We start from the raw sequence: 7,467 nt of genomic DNA on the forward strand, positions 1-7,467 counted from the left end.
AGCCTCATCAGGATTCTGCGTTGATGCACGTGCATCTATTTATGTTCTCACATAATTAATGTCTGTGAACGTGCGGTGTGTGTGTATGTACGTGTGTAATGACCAAAGTCTCACCAATCTTGCATTTCAGTGATCCTCCAGGATTTTCTAATAACAACTATTATCACTGAAAGCAATGACAGGAAGACTGGATACTTTTGAACGAGAAATTCGCTTTTATACATTTAAAATAAAAACACAGTGTACCTTTCATTTTGCAATCAGATGTGGGGAAATCTGAAGTCCTGGTCTCCTTTCTTCTTTAGGGACATTAAGAGTTTCTGCATAAAGTTTAAAGGATACAATCCCTGTGGAATAAAAATATAAAGAAGGTATTGTTTGTCGCTAATGAGGCACAATGGTTTTATTTACGTTTCAGTCAAATTGAAACACGAACACAAGAGGGTGTCAGAAACAGCTAATACCGGAAGGGGAGGGGGCGAAACAGCTGAGACTAGATCCTTCTAGGATCTGTAATTTTTGTCACTGATGCTAACAGAAATGGAGACAGTGGTGTGTCAAGGAGAGAAAGGTAAAAGTCATGGTGACTACTGCCTGAAAAAGAATTGCTTTCTCATAGCCAAGGATTTCTGAATCCAAGTTAGAAAGGAAAAAAAAAAAAAAAAATTAAAACGCGCTTGCCATGTGCTGAGTACCATTTGCCTTGACAGGAAAAACAACAGCATTTTGCCTCCGCAGCTTATTCCTCATCAGTGAACTCCTTCCCCAAACAAGACACTGCACATCAGCCATTTGGGATCCCTTCCATCAGTGTTGTAATGAGCTCTCTGTGCAGTTTGTACTCACTGCAAAGTGTACGGAAGCCAAGAGCAAGGAGTTGGTAATCTGGGCACCCACAGTTGTGATGAGGCATCTTCAGTGTAATCGTCCAAATCAAATATTTGGCTGTGCTTCTTTCAGATGCGATATCTCATATTGTCACTGTGGTACTGGCAGGGGAGCTGAGCCCGCCTGGGGGAGAGGCACCCGAGGGGGATGGGGGCAGGGAGGAAAGAGTCCTCCCGCCGGCACCATCTTCCTGCAGTATCTCCTGCCCTTTGTTGTTCTGGGTCTCATCTGAAGCTGCTGCACCTCTTGGACAAGGGCCAAAGGGCGTAAAACGAACGACGAATGGCAGAAAAGCACACCTCTCTGAGGTCACATTTTCCTTTAGCAGCAAAGATTTAATTAAATTAACTAATTTATCTATCTGGCCACACCATGCGGCTTGTGGGATCTTAGTACCCTGACCAGGGATCCAACCGGTGCCCCTTGCAGTGGAAGCACAGGGTCCTAACCACTGGACCGCAAGGGAATTCTCAGCAGCAACGATTTTAAGTACTAGTCCTCTTACTATTAGTATGTTACTATAGTGTCATATTATCTACTGCTGTGCTATTATCCTTGATGGTGGTGACAAGATTTTGAAATGCATCCTCTAGTCAACGCAGCAATTTTCACATATGTTGCTTCATTTGGTTCTAAGACAACCATATAAGGTAAGTGTAAGAGAAGAGATGCTTAGCCCATCAGAGGGTTACGAGCTCCTACAAGGAACTCTGGAGATAGCCTGGAAATCTGCGTCTACTTCTCATGACCTGCTGGGCTTCTTCTCCCTCTGCTGTGATTATTCATTGAGAAAAAGTTACTGATATTTTAGGAAACATTTATCCTCACATCATGTTGTGCCCCCCCGTGTCACAAATTTTTAAAACCAGAAAAACCGCTGTGGATCTTTTTAAAATTTCAAAATCATATTTTTATTCCAATTTTATTGACATATAATTGGCATACAGCACTGTATAAGTTTAAGGTGTGCAGCATATGAATTGACTTACATACGTCATGAAATTATCATGACAACAAGTTTGGTGGACATCCATCATCTCCTATAGGTACGGAATTGAAGAAATAGAAAAAAATATTTTTCCTCGTGATGAAAACTCAGGATTTACTGTCTTTACAACTTTCGTATATAATGTACAACACTGTTATTTATCATGTTGTACCTCACATTTCCGGTACGTATTTATCTCATAACTGGAATCTTGTAACTTTTAACCACCTTCATCCAATCCTCCCTCCCCCCAGCCCCAATTTTCTATAAGATTGTTTGTTTGTTTTCGAAGTATAATTAACATACAACACTATGTTAGTTCCTGGTACATAACATAATGATTTGATATTTCTATACATTTCAAAATGATCATCACGAAAATTCTAGTTACCATCTGTCGCCATACAAGGATGTTACATAATTATTGACTATATTCCCCACACTGTACATTTCATACCCATGACATTTATTTTGTAACGGGAAGTTTGTAGTTCTTAATCTCCTTCACCTATTTCACTCCTCCCCCATCCCCCTCCCCTCTGGCAACCACATGCTTGTTCTCTGTATCTATGGCTCTGCTTATGTTTTATTATGTTTGTTCATTTGTTTTGTTTTCTAGATTCCGCATATAAGTGAAATCATACGGCATTTGTCTTTCTCTGTCTGACTTATTTCACTTAGCATACTGCCCTGTAGGTCCATCCATGTTATTGCAAATGGCGAGATTTCATTCTTTTCATGACTAATATTCCATTGTATACATGTGCCACATCTTCTTTATCCATTCATCTATCTATGGGCACTTAGATTGCTTCCATATCTTGGCTATTGTAAATACTGCTGCAGTGGTATTAGGTGTGCATATATCTTTTTAAGTTAGTGTTTATGCTTTCTCCAGATAAATAGCCAGGAGTGGAATTGCTGGATTGTATGGTAGTTCTATTTTTAACTTTTTGAAAACTCTCCATACTGTTTTCCATAGTGGCTGCATAAATTTATATACATTCCCACTAACAGTGTACAGCGTTCCCTTTTCTCCACATCTTCACCAACAATTGCTATTTGTTGTCTTTTTGTTAATAGCCATTCTAATAGGTGTGAGGTGATATCTCATTGTGGTTTTGATTTGCATTTCCCTGATAATTAGTGATATTGAGCATCTTTTCATGTGTCTGTTGACCATTTGTAAGACTTCGGGAAAATGTCTATTCAGATCTTCTGCCCATTTTTTAATCGGTTTGTTTGTTTGTTTGTTTGTTTTTGATATTGGTTGTATGAGTTCTTTGTGTATTTTGGATATTAACCCCTTGTCAGATATATCTTCTCCAATTCAGCAGGCAGCCTTTTTGTTTTGTTGATAGTTTCCTTCGCTGTGCAAACGCTTTTCAGTTTGATGTAGTCTCATTTGTTTATTTCTGTTTGTTTCCCTTGCCTGAAGAGACATATCTAAAAAACTATTGCTAAGACCTATGTCAAAGAGCAGACTGCCTATGTTTTCTTCTAGAAGTTTTATGGTTTCAGATCATACATTTAAGTCTTTAAATAATATTAAATAGATTAAATAGTAGTTGTTTTATGTGTAAAATATTTGTTAAATAATAACACAAATAATATTTTATCTGTATATATTTTCTTCCTGGTCGGGAGGGAAGATTGATTATCTAAGCCTAGTTTTTCATCACATTCCTGGGCCGCTCCATTACTGTTGTGCCCAGCTTGAATGAGCTGGGCTGACTAATTTGGTTCCCATGTCCTCTTTGCTCTCACCTCAGTTCCTTGGTGCTCAATCCTTCCAGCCCTAGGTTCTATTTTGTTTGTTTTCATGGGTCTAATGGCTCAACCAGAAAACCTGGACCCTCCTTCTGAACTGTATCCCAGTGGCCTGTGCTTTTTAACCCAGAGATACATTTTCCTGTATGGTCTGCTTCCCTGCAGTTCAGAATTTCACCTGTCCTGAGATTTCCTATTGCTTGATTCCACCAGCCTGTTGGGACCCGTTGCTCCTTTTTGTAGAGCTCCTGATGCTATATTTGCATTTGCCTGTTAATTTATTATCAAATTTTTCGGACATGTTGCCCAGCCTGTTGATCCACATAAACCTCCCAGGCCTCCTTCTAGATTTCATCTACTTAAAATACGTGGTCAATGTTTAGATCTCGTTTCCTCTCAAGAGCCTCCCAGCCTAGATATGCACACAGGCCAAGCCCATACATTGCCTAACCTATAATAAATAAGAGAGATTCAGATTAGAATAGTTCTTAGAAGGAGGTAGGGTGGTTTCAGACTTGATGTAGGAGGAGAAAGTGAGCCGTGGTGGACCCTCAGTCAGATAAATGAGTTCGTGTAAAGAGCATTGAGAAAGAATAATACGGCAGAAATACGAAGGCTGGATTGGGAAATAGAGCCATACAGCAGCGATCAATAAAAAGTTACCTGAGAAAGAGTGAAGAAAATAGCTGGTGGGATTTGGGAGGAAATGAAATGATGGGGTACATTTCAAAGGACAGAGTGATGATGCTTCATTCATTTCTTCCTTCATTGTGTGCTCATGAACTACTTCAACATGCATTCCTCCGTTGCATTTGTTATGGATTGAACCCCCAGGACCTCAGAATGTGAACTTATTTGGAAATAGGGTCCTTGCAGATGTAATCAGATAAAATGAGGTCATACCGAGCAAGGTGAGCCCCTAATTCAGTAGGATTGGTGTCCTTGTAAAAAGGGAAAATTTGAACACAAAGAGACACGTGCAGAGGGAAGATGTTGTGAAGAGGCACAGGGAGAAGATGATCATCTACAAGCCAAGGAGAGAAGCCTGGACAGATCCTTCTGTCACAGCCCTCAGAAGAAACCAGCCTTCCAACACCTCGAGTTCAGGCTTCCAGACCCCAGAGCTCCAAGATGGTAAATCTTCATTGTCCAAGCCAACCAGCTTGTGGTCCTTTGCTACAGCTGCCCTAGCAAATTAACCCAAGATTGAATGTGACACTTCCAGGTACCAGGAACACAGTGGGGGGGGGTGGTGGTGAGAAGGAGCCTGTCTCCCTGCTTTGAGGAGCAACTTGAGTGATTTTAAAGGGAAATAAGAATGCACGGTGATGAGTGACATTACAGAGATAGGAAATAATTGTGTGCGGGGATGTGAGAGAAGTTCCATTAAAGAGGTGACGTTTGATCTGGATTCTAAAGGGTGGGCAGGCATTTGGGAGAAGATGAAGGTGCAAAGGGCAATTTAAGGAGAAGCAGAGACAAGGGACCTAGGGAGGGTTAGCGAACAGCAAGACTGCGAGCGCGGTGGAGGGTCTGCGGGGTGGGAGAGAGTTGAGAATGAATGTGGATAAGAAGTGTGGCCGAAATAAGGACCATTCAAGCTAAGGAATTTGGGATTTTATCCAAACTAATCAGAAATAGTCAACATTTTAAAATCAGGTCAGTGATGTGAATGATTTTGAATTTTTTTGGAGGATAACTTTACTAGGAATGTAAAAGGTGGAGGGAGTGGGGAGGGACTGGCCGTGGTGGTGGGGACTCACACAGGAGGCTTGTTAGGTGTCCAGGTGAGAGGTCATCAGGTAGAGGATGAAGGCAGCATCACTAGGATAGAGAGAGAAAAGGCAGGAATCCAGGGGCATCTCTGAGTAGAATTAGCTTGAGTGAGATCTACAGATGTAGATGGTGAGGAGAGAGTTGGGGACAACTGAAAATTGCCCTGAAGTTAGAGGGCTTAGCACAATGCCTGGCAAATAGCAGAGACTCAATTTATGCCAGTAGTTTATGTGGCTCCAAGCCTCCCGGCTGGAAACTGAGCTGTAAATACAAGAGGTAGAATGTATTTGGAGGGCGATGCGGAAGGCACGGGGCTGACTTGTCTCCTTCTTCATTCAAAACGTGCACTGAGTGTCTGTTCTTTGCCAGATATTGACAACAGGTAGGGCTTTTTTTTTTAACATCTTTATTGGAGTATAATTGCTTTACATTGTTGTGTTAGTTGCTGCTGTATAACAAAGTGAATCAGCTATACGTATACATATATCCCCATATCCCCTCCCTCTTGCGTCTCCCTCCCACCCTCCCTATCCCACCCCTCTAGGTGGTCACAAAGCACCAAGCTGATCTCCCTGTGCTGTGCAGCTGCTTCCCACTAGCTATCTATTTTACATTTGGTAGTGTATCTATGTCCATGCCACTCTCTCACTTCGTCTCAAGGGTTTTTCTCTTTTAAACAAAGTCAATCATCAGGGATATTTGAGAATTAGTAAAAAGCATATATTGCAAAGCTAAGACTATTCTGACTTGTAGTTGACTCACAAAAACAGGGGAACAAACAAAAAATAGAAACAGGTAATTTCCATACTACATAATTGATTCCAAAGCATTGAAAAAGTTTCTTTTTCCCCTAAACTATGAATTCGTTTTTTAAAAAACTGCCCAAATCATGGATATGGAAACAGCATAAATACCGCATGTACCAAAAAGCCACTAAACCGAATGAGAGAGAAGAAACCCCCCGCCCCCCGAATAATTGTAGACTAATCTGATTGAAGAGAGCTGTGAAAAATCTTGCCACCAAATTTTCAAATGCCAGGGGGGTCCAACATTTCCCCTCCTCTTTGGTCACAACACGTGGGCTGTTGTTCTTCCTCTCTGAAACCAATTTCTCCACATCACCTCTGGACCGCATCTTTCTTCAGGCTGAGCCCCAAATCACATCCTTTCTCTCACTTTCTTTCCCATTAGCACTCAAGTCTCCCCCATCTTGTAAAAAGTTCCCCACACCACTTTTGTTTCCCATCTCTGTATCCCTGGTTTACGTTGTACAGCCATACCTAGAGCGTGTCTGTCTACTCATTTTCCTCTAACCAGCTCTGCCGTCCTGCTCCATACCCACACTTGCCTAGGGCAGCCTGTCTCCTGATTTCCTGGCTCCTCTGAAACTGCATTTCTTGAGGATATCAACCAAATGCCTGGGTTTGACCCAATAGCAATTCCCAACTTTTTCTTACTCAAATTTTGGACACATCTGTCACTATTGACCACCACCTCTTTTTGAAACAATTTCAGCCTCTGTTGTTTTCCCTTAAATTTCTCTAATTGTTTCCTTTAACACCTCCTGCTTGATCTTTTTCCCTATGGCAAATTTTCAGATCACTGGTTGCCAAGCTTGAATATGAATAGAAATCCTGTGGGTCTCACCATAAGAGATTAGCCTTTCGAAGATTTAACAAGCACAGATTTGATCCTAAATGTAGCAATCCCTTGAGAATCTCTGCCTGAAAGTTAGTGTTTATTAGCTCTGCATCCTAGCCCCGCTCTATCCTCATTTCATAAGCCCCCCTGAGAGATTTCATTTACTCCTATGTCTTTAATTTCTATCTAGACCCTGATGACTGCCAGAACTCTAGGTCCATTCTCTAACTACTCACTGTTTTCAAAGCTGATATCCAGATGTCTACTGATTCCCCACCTTGAATATATAGATCCAAATAGATACTTCACATGCCCCAGACTAACCCATGACTGTCCCTCTCATGTGTATCCTCTACGCTCTGTATCGAGGTGAACAGCCCAGGACAGATACAAGCACCTCATTC

Source organism: Eubalaena glacialis, chromosome 14 (assembly GCF_028564815.1).
Source record: "Eubalaena glacialis isolate mEubGla1 chromosome 14, mEubGla1.1.hap2.+ XY, whole genome shotgun sequence".
NCBI lineage: Eukaryota > Metazoa > Chordata > Mammalia > Artiodactyla > Balaenidae > Eubalaena > Eubalaena glacialis.